The sequence below is a fragment of the Emys orbicularis genome, chromosome 2, assembly GCF_028017835.1.
Source record: "Emys orbicularis isolate rEmyOrb1 chromosome 2, rEmyOrb1.hap1, whole genome shotgun sequence".
In the NCBI taxonomy this organism is placed as follows: Eukaryota; Metazoa; Chordata; order Testudines; family Emydidae; genus Emys; species Emys orbicularis.
The window spans coordinates 10603371-10619217 of NC_088684.1; the positions used below are offsets into that span (position 1 = coordinate 10603371).

At 41.4% G+C, this 15847-nt stretch overlaps 1 protein-coding gene across 1 annotated transcript in view; it reads left to right on the forward strand.

Moving 5' to 3' along the window:
- Positions 1–15847, forward strand: part of TRAPPC9 (trafficking protein particle complex subunit 9) — an 839327-nt gene that overhangs the window by 99346 nt on the left and 724134 nt on the right. The gene's annotated exons all lie outside the window — the stretch shown is intronic.

Genomic DNA, 15847 nt, shown 5'->3' on the forward strand with positions numbered 1-15847 from the left:
ACCTGGACTGAATAAACCAGACCCTGAACTCATAGGCTAAGCATCATCTTAGCCCAGGGAATGATTGTCAGAATTATCAGGGCACATCTTCAGCTTGCTATGCTGCTGTGTATTCTACCTCTTCTCATCTACGTCCTGGTTTCAAACTGGCCTAAGAATTCCCCATCCACATGACCACAATGAACAAGGCTTCCTCAACTTTTGACACCCTCCCTAGCTTGATAAGAGATTAACCCCCGCCACACACATCTAAGGTACAAAGAGTGGGAGAAACGCAGGGGAAGAAGCCATAGATGGTGAAGAGGAGGAGGGACTATAGTAACTCCTCACTTAAAGTCCTAGTTATGTTCTTGAAAAATGCAACCTTAAGCGAATCCAGTTTCCCCATAAGAATTAATGTAAATAGGGGGGTTTAGGTTTGAGGGAAATTTTTTCGCCAGACAAAAGACATTATTTATATAATATACACACAGTATAAGTTTTAAATAATTTTAAACAGTTTAATACTGTACTCACCAATGATTGATTGTGAAGCTTGGTTGAGGCAGGGGCATAGCGGGGTCGGGGTGCGGGGGCTTTCCCCCTTTTGCCTGCTGGGCGTTTCAGCGGGGGAGTGGGGTCGGGGTGCGGGGGCTTGCCCCATTCTGCCTGCCCGGCGCTCCAGCCGGGGAGCGGGGTCGGGGTGCAGGGGCTTGCCCTGTTTTGCCCGCTTGCCTGGCGCTCCCCGGCAGGAACACTGGGCTGGGGGAGCCAAACAGCATTATAAGGGAACATTTGCAGGACTTTAAAGGAGTATGTTCTCTAATAGATCAGCGACCTAATAACTGCGATGATGTTAAGTGAGGAGTTACCATATTTAAAAATTTCATCCGAGGATCTCAAGGACTCCACTTGACAAACCGATATTATCTAGATTGTGAGCAATTTGGAGTACACAATGTCCTTTTGTTGTTGTGATCAGTGCCTAGCCCAATGATACGTGATTGAGGCCCCAGGCATTACTGCAATACATATTAATAATAATATAAACCACAGTACATATAATCGATTAACAAAGGCTAATTTTGAAATAAATTAAGGTTGGGTAAGTGTCCCATCCCCCATCAGAAACTCTTACAAGCAAGAAAATGCAAAGTTCTGGGATATTCGTTTCTTTCATTTTCCAAATTACAAAAAGAAAAAAATTAGGTTGAAAAATAAGGTTGACATTGAGGTAACCCTGCTTTGCCCTTTCTTGTAACATCTTTTCTGTATATTTTCATTAATTGTTTTTCTTGTTGTTTGTTTTTACCTATCCAAAAGCCTAAAGTCAGCTTTGTAGACTTGCATAAGTTTTGTCTTTATCTTGTCTCCATGCATTTGCATTGCTTATGTGCCATTCACGCAGAAGGAGAGTTATTGTCTATGCATGATATGAAAAGTAATTGCTGTGCTTGCTCAGAAGCTAATGATTTGTATAGCTTTCGCCCACATAATACCAAAAGGCAGATTTATCAGTGGTGTTCTGATTTATTTTGTTGTTACATATTCACCTCCACCAAACTTTTTAACCCGAGAAACATCAAGTTATCAAATGCTGAGGAGCTGTGATTTTTAATATAAACTTCAACTGCTAGCTCCAGTCTCCCACAGGACTTATATTACTAGTTGTATCATTGTAATGCTGTATTTCTTTTCTTAACTTTTGTTTTTTTTCTGATCATTACAGTCATCTAGTATTTCACTATGTCCACTGAAGTGGCTAGTAAGATGATGATATACACAACCATATGATATGGCATAGCATAATTATTAAAACATCTTTCCAGCCACTAGAGGTCACATTTTTTTAATATAATAAAACTCATACTGATAGCGTGCCATGCTAGCTGCTTTAACAGGATTCTATCTAACACACACAAACAAAAAAAGGGAAGATGAGTCCAAATTACGTTGACTCCGTTTTTTTATTTAATTATATTTCATAAAATGATTGTATAACTTTAGGAACCCTTTCAACTAAAAACCTGGTTTACAGTCTATATAATTAATGTGCAACTTGTTCATGACATGACAACATCTTTGGAACTGTAATTACTTGTTAATAGAACTGTTTAATCAGGGTAAACATACTTTCACAGATAGTTGTGAACTATGAATGTACATTTACTTGTACAGATGCTTCTAATCAGTACTTACGTGCTATGCACACACTAATTGTAATAATGTTTGTTCTACTGTAGATACGGTTATTAGTGTCTGTAGCCTTTTATTTTATTTAAAGTAAATTTTGTAATATGGTATTATACTACTGTGGGTTCAGCTCTGGTGGCTACAATTTCAAACTCAACAGAGTGAAAGTCACCTTCATTGCTTACTTTAGATTTAGAGTCTTTAGGAACACACAAAGGTCAAGGGTAGTGACCACACATATATGTTCACAAGTACAAGGTCTATCTGTTTTACAAGTTTTATTAAAGTTACAATCAGTTATGATTATCCAAGCATAAAGAAATTCTATACAGACCTATGCACAAGTTACAAATATAGTTATACTCACATCCTTAACAATAGTGTTAGGGTTAGATGGGTCTCTCTTGGATTGATCATAAATAGAGGGATGGTTTTTCCTGGAGTTTCCTTTAGGGAGCTCAATTTTCCCACTCTGGGCACCTTCTTTTATAATGTAGTTCTGACTATACCTCATTAGCATTTCTGCACATAGTCCACTTTGCGGTTAGGGCATGTGTTAGAAAAATGTGATTACCCAGGTATCTTGTAAGCAAAAAATTACTTTTACTATTAATTTTTCACAATATCACTCATTGGTACATCTTTCCCCATAATCTTAGGGCATTGGGTTATTCTTTGGTCGCTTACTTGCATCAGCATTTCTTATCTCCAAGGCCTAAAATAGCTAAGCTAAAACCTTACAGGCCTCAGCCTGTAGGCCTTACATTTCAGCCCTACTTACTTAGCTATCTAATGCATAATTATCTTTTCTAACTATGATCAATTTTATAGTTCTATAATCCTACAATTTAACTCTATTTAACATACGATTATATATGACATATGTTAATCATAACCACAAAATAAATGAGCAATAAACTAAAATCATTGGCTACACATCATAAAAAATCATTATTTGTTGAAATCCTTTTGGGTTTCATTTTTATTGTCATCCCTGAGGAAAGCAGACATTCAAATCACACAAATTCATGACTTCAGTTATTTTTAATTCCGTAGTCAGTGTTCTAAAAATATGTATAGTGCTTTATTGAGGGATACTGTTGTGAATTTCTGTAGTCTTATCAGTACAAAATAAATTTTGATTCAGTTGCTCAAATGTGCTCTGGTATTGTACATGCATTTTTGTGATCCAAAAGTTTGCATATTATGACAAGAATCAAATATACATTTCTTGGTCTTGCTATTTGATAAACTAAAAGTTTATGGTTTAATATAAATTTTATGCTTTTCGGTTTATTAATATATGTATTTGGGTGGTAATCTACAGTTCACCTGACTCCTTCCCATCCATCTTAGTCTGATTTGACACCTGATTCTCCTTCTCATAACAATCATTCTCTCTCCTTCATCCTGGCCAACTGCTGTATTGATGTGCTGTCTAGTGCTTAGCCTCCCTCCTTGTTTGACCTTAAACTCTGAATCAACACTTCCACTTATTAAAAGGGCCACTCATTCAACCTTGTTTTCACTAAATGCTACTCGTTGTCTGACGTTTCATTTGCCTTTCCCTTTTTCTGACAATCACTTTATCTCTTCAGTATTACCCACCTGTTCCTCTTCCGTTATCCTTCAATCCCATCAGTGTGCATGATTTCTCTTCTCCTTTCCCACACTCTCCTGTGCCGTCGTCACATATTCTTTTAAATCCTTCTGTTCCTCATTTCCCAACAGCCTAGAACTTGGGATCCTGCCGGGCTTTGTCTTTCACCTGGTTTTCTTGCTCCTACATCCTTTCCCTTATCCCTGCCACCTTTAATCTGATAATACATAAATGTGCCTCCACTCCTGACCTGATTCCACCCATCCAATCTTGCATCTTTGTCTGTTTCTCTAACATATCCTCAAGGATGTTTTTGCTTTCAGCTTAATATGTCTGAAAGCCTAGAAGCTAGACAAATTCAGAATAGAAATAAGGCATGGGTTTTTAACAGGGAGGGTAATTAAACACTGGGACTACATACCTAGGAATATAGTGGAGTCTCAATCACTTAAGACTGCATATATTTGTAAAAGAGATGCCGTAGCTCAAACAGAAGCTATATGGGCTTGATACAGAAATTAACAGGTAAGGTTCTATGGCTTGTGTTATTCAGGAGGTCAGACCTGGTGGTCATAATGGTTCTTCTCGGTTAAGAAATCTGAATCTATGAAATTTGAACTGCTTAGAAATCCCAAGACCTCTTTGCTTCCCACCTTCTCTGTTCCTGCTGACAGCAATGCTATCTTCTGTCACTCAGCCACACAATTTGGGTTCCTCTTCTCTTTCTCCACGCTTCCAGGTCATGTCTAAATCTTGTTCTGTAATACCTCTAAGATCTGACCTTTTCCTTGTCTCCACATAGTGCAAATTCTAATTCAGTGAGAGGTTTTTAAACGTTGTTTCAGCAGGAAGGTGAATTGCAATGCTTGTCACTAGAATGCAGAGGTGGATTAGGTCAAACAAGTATGCATTGTGAGCCAGAAGGCAGGGGAAATCATAGGCTTGATAGGAGAAGGTGCTGTCAGAACCCTTATCGATACCTAGGGCCAGTCATAGCAAGACAAGTACTTACAAAAGATAGTATGGACAAACAAACACAAACCGAAACAGGAACAAACTAAAAAAAGCAAACCAGCCTTCATGATATCCACTCAGATTATGTTGAGGAGTAAAACATTTTTCATTAACCTGGGTATTGGGGCCAACTTTAGGAATGAGTGTCAGTGTTATTACTGCTGTAAAAAACACAGCACAAGATTTTCCAAGGGGAAAAACATCACCCAACTACCACCTCCCTTCCCCCCACATCCGTGTTTTCAAGTAAATGGTATTGACACTGATTCAGACTTCTTTGTCAATATTAATCTAAAGATTTCTAAGCACTAGAGGGCAATGTTGGACAAATATTGTTGAGTTCTACTAATGGCAAGTAGCAAAATATCAGACTTGACATTTATACATGCTAGATATGTCTTATTGTGATGCTTATCTGTGTTGATTTTGATTTAAAGTTAAGCATCTTGGCTTCAGCCTTAGCGTTGGAACTCTTATGCACAGTAAGGTTTATTTTAGTTGTTTTCTCTTTGACTGAGAAATCTTTTACCCTTTTCCTATTGTCTTTGTACTTAAACACTACAAAGTTTTACCAGATAATGGCACATAATGGTGGCAGTGCCTGATGTATGATGATACACTTGAAGCTGCTTATCTCTTACACTGTGACAGTCTCTTCCTAATGCTTATTTTGCTTCTCCCTTCGGAACGAATGGTAATTCTGTAGAAAGGTTCTTAGATTCAGACAGTGTTTAAGAATTAAGAGTCTTAGAATGAGGCTGCACTGCCACTGCATTATAACAGAAATATGTTGCAATGATTGCTAGTTTGATTTTATCAAACACTGTGTAATTTTGGATACCATGTGACAAATTGAGATGGAGACAATGGTGGGTGACGTAATATCTTTTATTGGACTAACTTCTGTTGGTGAAAGAGAAAAGCTTTAGAGCTTGCACAGAGCTCTTTAGGTCATTTTGAGATCAGCTTTCTTTTTATAAAAAAAAACAAAAAAAAAAACTAACCTCTTTCCTGTACTGCTCTATAGCTAAACAGTCTGTTATTCCTCTTACGTGAAATAATTTAGTATTCCCATTTAATTTTAGCAATTTTTCACCTGTCACATTTTATTTAGTTGGTTATTAGGGCTGTCAAGCGATTAAAAAAATTAATCACGATTAATCACGCGATTAAAAAAATTAATCATGTTGTTAATAGAATGCCATGCATTTAAATATTTTTGGATGTTTTCTACATTTTCAAATACATTGATTTCATTTACAACAAAGTGTACAGTGCTCACTTTATATTTTTGATGATAAAGATTTGCACTGTAAAAAACAAGAGAGTATTTTCTAATTCACCTAATACCGGTACTGTAGTGCAATCTCTTTATCATGAAAGTTGAACTTACAAATGTAGAATTATGTCCAAAAAAATACTGCATTCAAAAATAAAACCATGTAAAACTTTAGAGCCTACAAGTCCAATCAGTCCTACTTCTTGTTCAGCCATCGCTCAGACAAACAAGTTTGTTTACATTTGCAGAAGATAATGCTGCCTGCTTCTTGTTTACAATGTCACCTGAAAGTGAGAACCGGCATTTGCATGGCACTGTTGTAGCCAGCGTCGCAAGATATTTACATGCCAGATGTGCTAAAGATTCATATTTCCCTTGATGCTTCAATGACCATTCCAGAGGACATGAGTCCATGCTGCTGATGGGTTCTGCTCGATAACGATCCAAAGCGGTGCGGACTGACGCATGTTCATTTTCATCATCTGAGTCAGATGCCACCAGCAGAAGGTTGATTTTCTTTTTTGGTGGTTCAGGTTCTGTAGTTTCCGCATCAGAGTGTTGCTCTTTTAATACTTCTGAAAGCATGCTCCACACTTCATCCCTCTCAGATTTTGGAAGGCACTTCAGTGTCTTAAATCTTGGGTCAAGTGTTGTAGCTATCTTTAGAAATTTCACATTGGTATCTTCTTTGCATTTTGTCAAATTTGCAGTGAAAGTGTTTTTAAAACAAACAGCATGTGCTGGGTCGTCGTCAGAGACTGCTATAACATGAAATATGTGGCAGAATGTGGCTAAAACAGGGCAGGGGGCATACAATTTCTGCCCCCAGGAGTTCAGTCACAAATTAAATTAACGCATTATTTTTTTAACGAGCATCAGCATGGACGTATGTCCTCTGGAATGATGGCCAAAGCATGAAGAGGCATATGAAGCTTTAGCGCATCTGGCACGTAAATATCTTGCAACGTCAGCTACAACAGTGCCATGCGAGCACCTATTCTCACTTTCAGGTGACATTGTAATTAAGAAGTGGGCAGCATTATCTCCCATATATGTAAACAAACTTGTTTGTATTAGTGATTGGCTGAACAAGAAGTAGGACTGAGTGGACTTGTAGGCGCTAAAGTTTTACATTGTTTTGTTTTTGAGTGCAGTTATATAACAAAAAACCCCTACATTTGTAAATTGCACTTTCATGATAGAGATTGCACTACAATACTTGTATGAGGTTAATTGAAAAATACTATTTCTTTTGCTTATCATTTTTACAGTGCAAATATTTGTAATAAAAACATAGTGAGTACTGTACACTTTGTATTCTGTGTTGTAATTGAAATCAATATATTTGAAAATGTAGAAAAACATCCGAAAATATTTAATATATTTCAATTCATATTCTGTTTAACAGTGTGATTAATCGTGATTAATTTTTTTGAGTTAATCATGTGAGTTAACTGTGATTTATCGACAGCCCTAGTAGTTATATCTTAGGGGTCATAATGAGTTCATTTTAAACTTTGCTTTGCTTTTTGTTGTTTTACAAAGGTGGTTAAACTGGGAGTAGGATTCCAAAGGCTTTGTAAACGTAGGGACTGTGAAACTTTCAGGAATATAAAATGAGATGCACACATGCAGAGTTATCCACCACAATTTGTCCTTGTAGTTAGCATTTAGAGACTGTAAGGATGACCATGGTATAGATGCCTTAAAGAGGCTGAAAATAAGTTAGCTTTTTGTTTTTAGGAGAGTCTTCTGCAACACACCAACTGTATTTGGTCTTTTTTGAGGATCCACCATTATATACATACAGAGCATGTATATGTGCGCGCACACACATATATTACATACACATTACTATTATTTAAATCATAGAATATTAGGGTTGGAAGAGACTTCAGGCGGTCATTTAGTCCAATCCCCTGCTCAAAGCAGGACCAACACCAACTAAATCATTCCAGCCAGGGCTTTGTCAAGTCTCGCCTTAAAAACCTCTAAGGACAGAGATTCCACCACCTCCCTAGGTAACCCATTCCAGTGCTTCACCACCCTCCTAGTGGAATAGTGTTTCCGAATATCGAAGATAGACCTCCCCCACTGCAACTTGAAACCATTGCTCCTTGTTCTGTCATCTCCCACCACTGAACAGCCTAGTTCTATCCTCTTTGGAACCCCCCTTCAGGTAGTTGAAGGCTGCTATCAAATCCCCCCTCACTCTTCTCTTCTGCAGACTAAATAACCCCAGTTCCCTCAGCTTCTCCTTGTGAGTCATGTGTCCCAGCCCCCTAATCATTTTCGTTGCCCTCCACTGGACTCTCTCCAATTTGTCCACATCCCTTCTGTAGTGGGGGGACCAAAACTGGACACAGTACTCCAGATAAGGCCTCACCAGTGCCAAATAGAGGGGAATAATCACGTCCCTCAATCTGCTGGCAATGCTCCTACTAATGCAGCCCAATATGCCATTGGCCTTCTTGGCAACAAGGGCACACTGCTGACTCATATTCAGCTTCTCGTCTACTGTAATCCCCAGGTCCTTTTCTGCAGCACTGCTGTTTAGCCAGTCAGTCCCCAGCCTGTAGTGGTGCATGGGATTCTTCCGTCCTAAGTGCAGGACTCTGCACTTGTCCTTGTTGAACCTCATATTTATTTTGGCCCAATCCTCCAATTTTTCTAGGTCGCTCTGGACCCTATCCCTACCCTCCAGTGTATCTACCTCTCCCCCCAGCTTAGTGTCATCAGCGAACTTGCTTAACTCCAGCCCCTTGCTCCTTCACCTTGTTAGCCCTCCAGCCCTCTGTTCCTTTCTCCCCACCCTTAGTCTGAACTGTTGATAGTCTAGAGCAGGGGTCGGCAACCTTTCAGAAGTGGTGTGCCGAGTCTTCATTTATTCACTCTAATTTAAGGTTTCGCGTGCCAGTAATACATTTTAACGTTTTTAGAAGATCTCTTTCTATAAGTTGATAATATAGAACTAAACTATTGTTGTATGTATAGTAAATAAGGTTTTTAAAATGTTTAAGACGTTTCATTTAAAATGATTTTAAAATGCAGAGCCCCCCAGACTGGTGGCCAGGACCTGGGCAGTGTGAGCGCCACTGAAAATCAGCTCGCATGCTGCCTTCGGCACGCGTGCCATAGGTTGCTTACCCCTGGTCTAGAGAGCTCAGAAGCCAAACTCAGATGCCAATTTGGCAGTGCATAAAGTTGTAGAACCCTAATGCCAGGTGTCTAACATGGTGATCAGAACTAGAAAAATTGTCATTCTTCGAGGTAGATGCAGCCACGTATTCTACTTAAGTATGTGTGTTCCCAGTGCTCTGGACCTGGAGAATTTTGCCTAGCAGTACCAGTAGAAGGGTGATGGTCAAGCCTCCTGGCCATAGCCCTTCCCCTGGCTGTATGAAGTGGCCCTGCCTTGACCCCCCTTCTTCTGACCGTTCCTTCTTATTGACTGTGGCTGTAGTCAGAGCTCTGTGTGGTTTTCACGTCAGAATCCTTCTATTTTTAGTGACTTTTCTAGGTGAATATAGTTAATTAGTACCCTTAATATAGTGTTAGTTAGATTTAATGTTAGGTAGCTGTGGTTTAACTATTTCCCAAGGTTTAAACCTTTCTGTCTTGGGGGGGAATTGATCCACAACGATCCCCACATGTGGTGCTTGCTATGCCTAGGTGAAGTCCACATCAAGGAGTTGTTTGATTTGCAGATGGTTCACCAAACGGACTCCGGTGGCAAGGATCCTTGTCTGAAGCAGCACTTGCTTGACCAGGTCATCTGGCCTGCTTTGGCACCGAGGCCCTTATTAGATCGGAGGTCACCCTCGGGTTCTGAGAGTGCTGCCATTTCACATGTGGGAACTGGTGCATCTCTGAAGAGATGGAGGAGTCGTTCCCCCATCAAGTGTGCAGAGGGAAAAGGTTGCATAAGATAGACCAAGGCCACTCCAGGTTGCGTTGGGTCTCATCTTCCTCTTCCAGAAGGAGCGGTGGATCAGCATTTGGTGAATGCCGGTGTGCAGGTTGGAGCAGGTCCTGTCATCTGCTCCCTGGTACTGTGCAAGGAGGTCAGAGACCTTGTACCATTGATTCCAGTTCCGGCTCTGTTGCTTCCAGTACTGACAAGGGTGATGCCAGCACCGGCTGTTTGTGCACCAGTGGAGTATCAGGTGGCAATGGACCTTTCTGTCCTGACCTTGCTCTTGGTCCAGGACTTTGCAGGAGCTGCATATTTTATAGCTCCATTGGCTGGGTGGACTGCTGAATCTGCGAGTCTGTCAGCACTGTACCCCGACGTTTCCGTTTTATAATCAGTGGAAATGGTGCTGTGCTCGGCACAACGGACCTCCCCGGCACCACGACTGTCTTTGTCACCCCTGTGACCGGTGCCACCCATGTTACCATGGTGGCACTTGCTACCCTCCAATTCGGCACTGTCCGTTGCCTAGGTAGCACTGCTGACCTCCGGGTCGACACCACTTCCAGCACTGGAAACGATGGTGACTAAGTGACACTGGCACTGTTTCCGCTGTTGGTGCCAGCTCCCTTGTCATTCTGGGTTACAGATGAGTCAGACCAGTTGCTCGCACCCTCAGGATTGGCTCTGTATTCATATCTAAAGCTTGGGACTCTTTGTTGTCCAGGTCAGGATTTTCCTTCTCTTGCTCTTCATCTCCAAACCTGCATCAGGGGCTGTTCCTGGAGCACTATGGGTACCAGGATTGGTGCTCATCTCACAATTGGGACAGGTCCCAGCCCAGCGACTACTGGCCACCAATGCCCTATCCGTACCAGTGGCCTGCATGGAATCTGTGGACTGCTCAGTTGCGGAGGCCCCATTCATTGTTTCAATTGAAGGCAAGATCACTGACCAGATCTGTGGCAGTGGTCGTCGATCCGCCACAGGCCAAGGCACCGGTGAGCCTTCCCCAGCGGAGCCTCCAGTATTGTCCTGTCGAGGACCATCAGTCCTGGAGCAGGTTCTGGCTCTGGCCCAGGCCCAGTTAACTGCTTCATCTTCATCCCTGGATAATTCTGCAGAGCTTCGCTCTTCCTCACTTTTGATACAAGAGGATTTCAAGGTATACCAGAACTTTTTCCAGCATGTGGCCGCTTCCTTAGGTATTCAAGCGGAGTTCCTGTAAGAGATCACACACAAGTTAGTGGGTATCTTGCAGCCGTCTGCCCCTGGGAGAGTCACCTTTCCTATTAATGATGCGCTCTTTGAGCCTGCTAAGGTCCTCTGGAGCACACCAGCTTCGATAACCACCAGCAGCAAAGCACATGGAGAAGTGCTATTTTGTTCTGGTGCAGGGATTTGAGGGTATGTAGTCCCATCTTCCCCCAGATTCCCTGGTCGTAACTGTAGTGAACGATAGAGCCCGGCAGGGCATGTTTAAGTCCACTCCCATGAATAAGGACTCTAAACAAATGGATCTGATGGGCAGGAAGATTTACACTTCTTCTTTGCAGATGCGGTTTGCTAACCAGCAGGCATTGCTGTCGAAGTATGACTTTGTGAGCTGGACAGCTATGTCTAAGTTTGCAGACCAGGTGTCCAAAGCCTCGAGAGAGGAATTTTAGGGATTTGTCACTGAAGGCTGCTTGGTGGCTAAGCCTTTGTTGCAGTCCGTGCTGGACTTCATGGATACTTTGGCCAGAGTGATGGCCTTGGTGGTGACCATGAGAAGGGCTTCCTGGCTCCAGAATTCAGGCATTGCTCCCAATGTGCAGCACGCCAAAGAGGATTTTCCCTTTGATGGCCAAGTGCTGTTTTTGGACAAGGTGGACGAGACTCTGCACTCCTTCAAGGATTCTAGGGCTACCCTATAGTCCTTTTGGGTGTACACACTGGCTGTGCAGAGGCGCCACTATGGTGGCCGTCGTAGTCGTCGTCATCATCTGTAGCACACGTTTGGTCAGCCTTTCCTTCCCCTGAGACAGTGGGACTGCACACTGCATCCCACACTCCGCTCCCTGCACCTCATGATGTGACTACTTTGTGGTTAAATGAGGAGGAAGAGTGGTGTTTGGCAGCTGTTCAACAGATCCTACTCAACAGTAGAAAGCTCTATCAGAATGGCCTATGCAGCGAAATGGAAGCAGTCTTAGGTCTGGTTATTGGCCTGCAGAATGCAATTGATGCTGGCTTCCATCCAGGACATCTTGGAGTACCTGCTGCACCTTCAGTCATTCGGACTGGCACTTAGCTCATTGAAAATGGATCTGGCAGTGATATCAGCTTTTCATCACTCCCATTCGGGGAAGATCAGTCTTCTCCAATACTGTGGTAGCAAGATTCTTTAAAGGGCTTCTTCCTCTCCATCCTCAGTCCGAGAACTCGTTCTTCTGTGGGACCTTAACGCGCTACTAGAGGCTTTAATGGGGTCTCTGTTCAAGCCCCTGGCATCTTGTCCTTTTCCAATTTTGTCTGAAGACTGCATTTCAGCTAGCAATAACATCTGCAAGGAGAGTCAGAGACTTGCAGGCTCTGACAGTAGAGCCTCCTTACATACATTTCTCCAAAGACAGTGACTTTATGACCACACTCCCAGTTTTTGTCTTAAGTGCTTTTTCAGTTTCATTTGAATCAGGTAGTATATTTACCTGTATCCCTTCCTAAGCCACATTCATCTCTGGAAGAGCAGTGTCTCCATCCATTAGATGTCAGACAATGTCTAGCCTTGTATCTTTCATGCTGTATCTTTCATGCTTTGCCTTGCTTGTTAGTCCTATGCAGATCATATGAGGGGTGGTCAAGTGGTCTCTTCAGAGATGACCTCTAAATAGATAACATCCTGTATCATGAGTGCATATGAAATAGCTTTGGCTCAGTGGTTGCGAACTCTTTCTACGAGAGCGCAAGCAATGTCAACAGCAGTCCTCTTCTCAATATTGGACATTTGCCAGGCTATGTGGTCATTTATACATACATTTACAAACCATTATGCCATTATCACATCATTCAGGGCGGATGCAAGTTTTGTTAGGGTGGTCCTGCAGTCCTTGTCTAGTAGACTCCAAGTCCTGCCTCATGTGGTGGGTACTGCTTGTGAATCACCTAAGTGGAACACACGGCTGCATCTCCTCAAAGAAGGAGGAACAGTTGTTTACTGTTCTTTGAGGTGTGAAGCACATACATATTCCATGATCCATCCTCTGTCCCTTCTGCATTGGAGTGTAGTCTCTGGGTTTTCAGTGCAAAGGAACTGAGGGAGGCCAGGGTGATGCTGCTTCATATAGCCTGGGGAGGGGGGCTATAGCCACGAGGCATGAGCACTGCCCCCTGTGGATACTGGTAGGCAAAATTCTCTGTGCACCTAGGTGAAATACATGTCTGCATCACCTCTCGAAGAAACACAGTTACAGTAAATAAGTTTTTCATTTACCGGATATACTTAAAACTTGAAAAAAGACTTCTACATAAGGGAAAACTTGAAAGAAAAGCAATGCTTATGTAAAAGGCAGTTTGTTTGTATTTCCTTTGCTGATTTTGTAGAGTTTTTGGTTAAAAAAATTCTCTCATAATCCAGCTTCTCTTTCTAGCTGAGACTGTAATGAAGTTATAATTCTCTTTTACAAGATCAGTTTTTTCTCATGGAAATTGTGATGTGTCACATTCATAATTATGGTTTCCCTGCACGGTCATGTAGTAGAAGCAGATGGTTTCTGAAGGGCACTAACTTTGTTCTATACACACTATCCACTCCATGCATCTGATGAAGTGGGTTTTAGTCCACGAAAGCTTATGCCCAAATAAATTTGTTAGTCTCTAAGGTGCCATAAGGACTCCTCGTTGCTTTTACTATCTGTAAAGTGAGTTAAAATAGCAAAAAGGTGGTTGTTCTAAATGAAATTTGAGTTTTAATTTCCCTAAAGCATTTGGAGTTGCTTAAGGAAATATTAAGGACTGCTTTATTCTCTTTGGAACAAAATGATCTATTTGTTTGGATTTTATGTACTGCACTTCTTACCCAGGGAGGACCATTTCCTGTGAATTCCCCTTCCCAAGAACTTTCAACTATATGTATTATTATAATTGAACAATACTATGAAATTAAATAAGTAAGGGTATTAATGAAAATATCACCAGTGGACATGGGGAAAAATAAAATGTTTCGAAGCTCAGTGGAAAACAAATCTTAAAACATACATTTTTGGAAGGATTATAAAGTCCCAAATTTAAGGATTGAGGTTTTTGGAACCGATATTGTGAGTAAATTTACTTAATCTGAATGATGTGCTGACAATATTCAGCTAAGTAGTAAAGAGGAGTGGATTGCTCCCTCAGGCACGATCCTTCTAGAACATGTCTATGGCAAAAATATAGAAGAGTGGATGTAATAAGATTTTTTTCAATGGCTGCCCTTGGAGCTGCTGTGGAAGGATGTTAGAAGACTGACTGGTAGGAAGGAACTGCCTTTTCCTAGCTTTGGAAGCCTTGCAGGAGGAAGATTGGAGAATCTTGACCTGTGTCAGATCACTGGGATTAATTTACACAAGATGACAACCAAGACATCTGCTAGACAGGATAAAATTGAGGGATGGGGAAGATAAATTGATTTCATTTCAAAATGTATAGCAGTTAAAGAACAGATGACTGTGGTCCAAATTAGGTTGAACCAAGTTTTATGTTGTGTCTGAGGAGATTTTGGGCAGATAGAATAATTGGGCTGTGGAAAGTAAAGTTTGAAAAATAAGGCTCCTAAAATCAATGCCAGAACTAGAGCTGTATGGAGAGCTTTCCACCACCCACACCCCAGAGAACACGTGGAGATCTGTCAGAGCTTTATTGACCAGATAGCAATCAATAAGATTATTAGAGAAGAGTTTCCACAGAATACCTGTGGAATTGCAAAGCACCAGATGCTGAAGTGCAAAACAGAGCTGCTGTGGTTGAGTGCTGCAACATCACAAGACATGGAGCCACAGAGATCCATTTAGCAGCGGAGACACATTCTGCTATGCTGGAGTTAGCTTCTCGGGCTAAGTCTAGATTGTATCTGGGAATGAGCCAGGGTCCATAGATTTGTGGTTGTGAGGCTTGTGGTAGGGTGCTAAAAACAGCTGTTGAGATATTGTGGCTCAGGCTGGAGCTCATGCTCGAGCACAACCCCTACCTAGCTTGAGAACCCGAGCTCCAGCCTGAGTTGCATGTCTACACCGCTATTTTTAGTGGGCTACTGTGAGCCGCGCCACCACAAGCCTGTGGACTGGGACTGGGTTATTTGCTCTCAGACGCAGTGTAGATATACCCTGGAGGAACTGAACCACCCAATACCCAAAGGAGCTCTGAAAGTGTATGGTAAGTGGAGAGTGAGAACCGCAAGCTATGTGAAAAGTTAATCTTTTCTTAACTGAGAAAATTCACCAGGTACTGAAGACCCACAGGCTTAGTATCAGCTCAGTGGAGTTTATTCAGGTTTTCAGATAAGTCTGAATAATTTTTAAAATGTTTCAAAATTAGGGACTGTTACTAGACTGGGGTAGTGCATGTCACATTTCAGCTAGTGATTTTTTACAGAAGAATTACAAAATCCTTTAAAAGCAAAACATAGAAGTAATAAATGCTGAGAGATCTTTAACTTGCTACAGCATTAGCAGATTCCATTATAACAGAAGTTGCATTGAGTAAAAATTATTAGTTTCAGTTTTATTTTACCAGACTACGCTATTTTAACAATTTGACTATATTTGCCCCTTTAAATTTAAATTACATTTTAGGTCATGACAGACTTTTCCATTATTTGTCACTATGCAAATTTTATTTTTATGTGGTCCTTTGG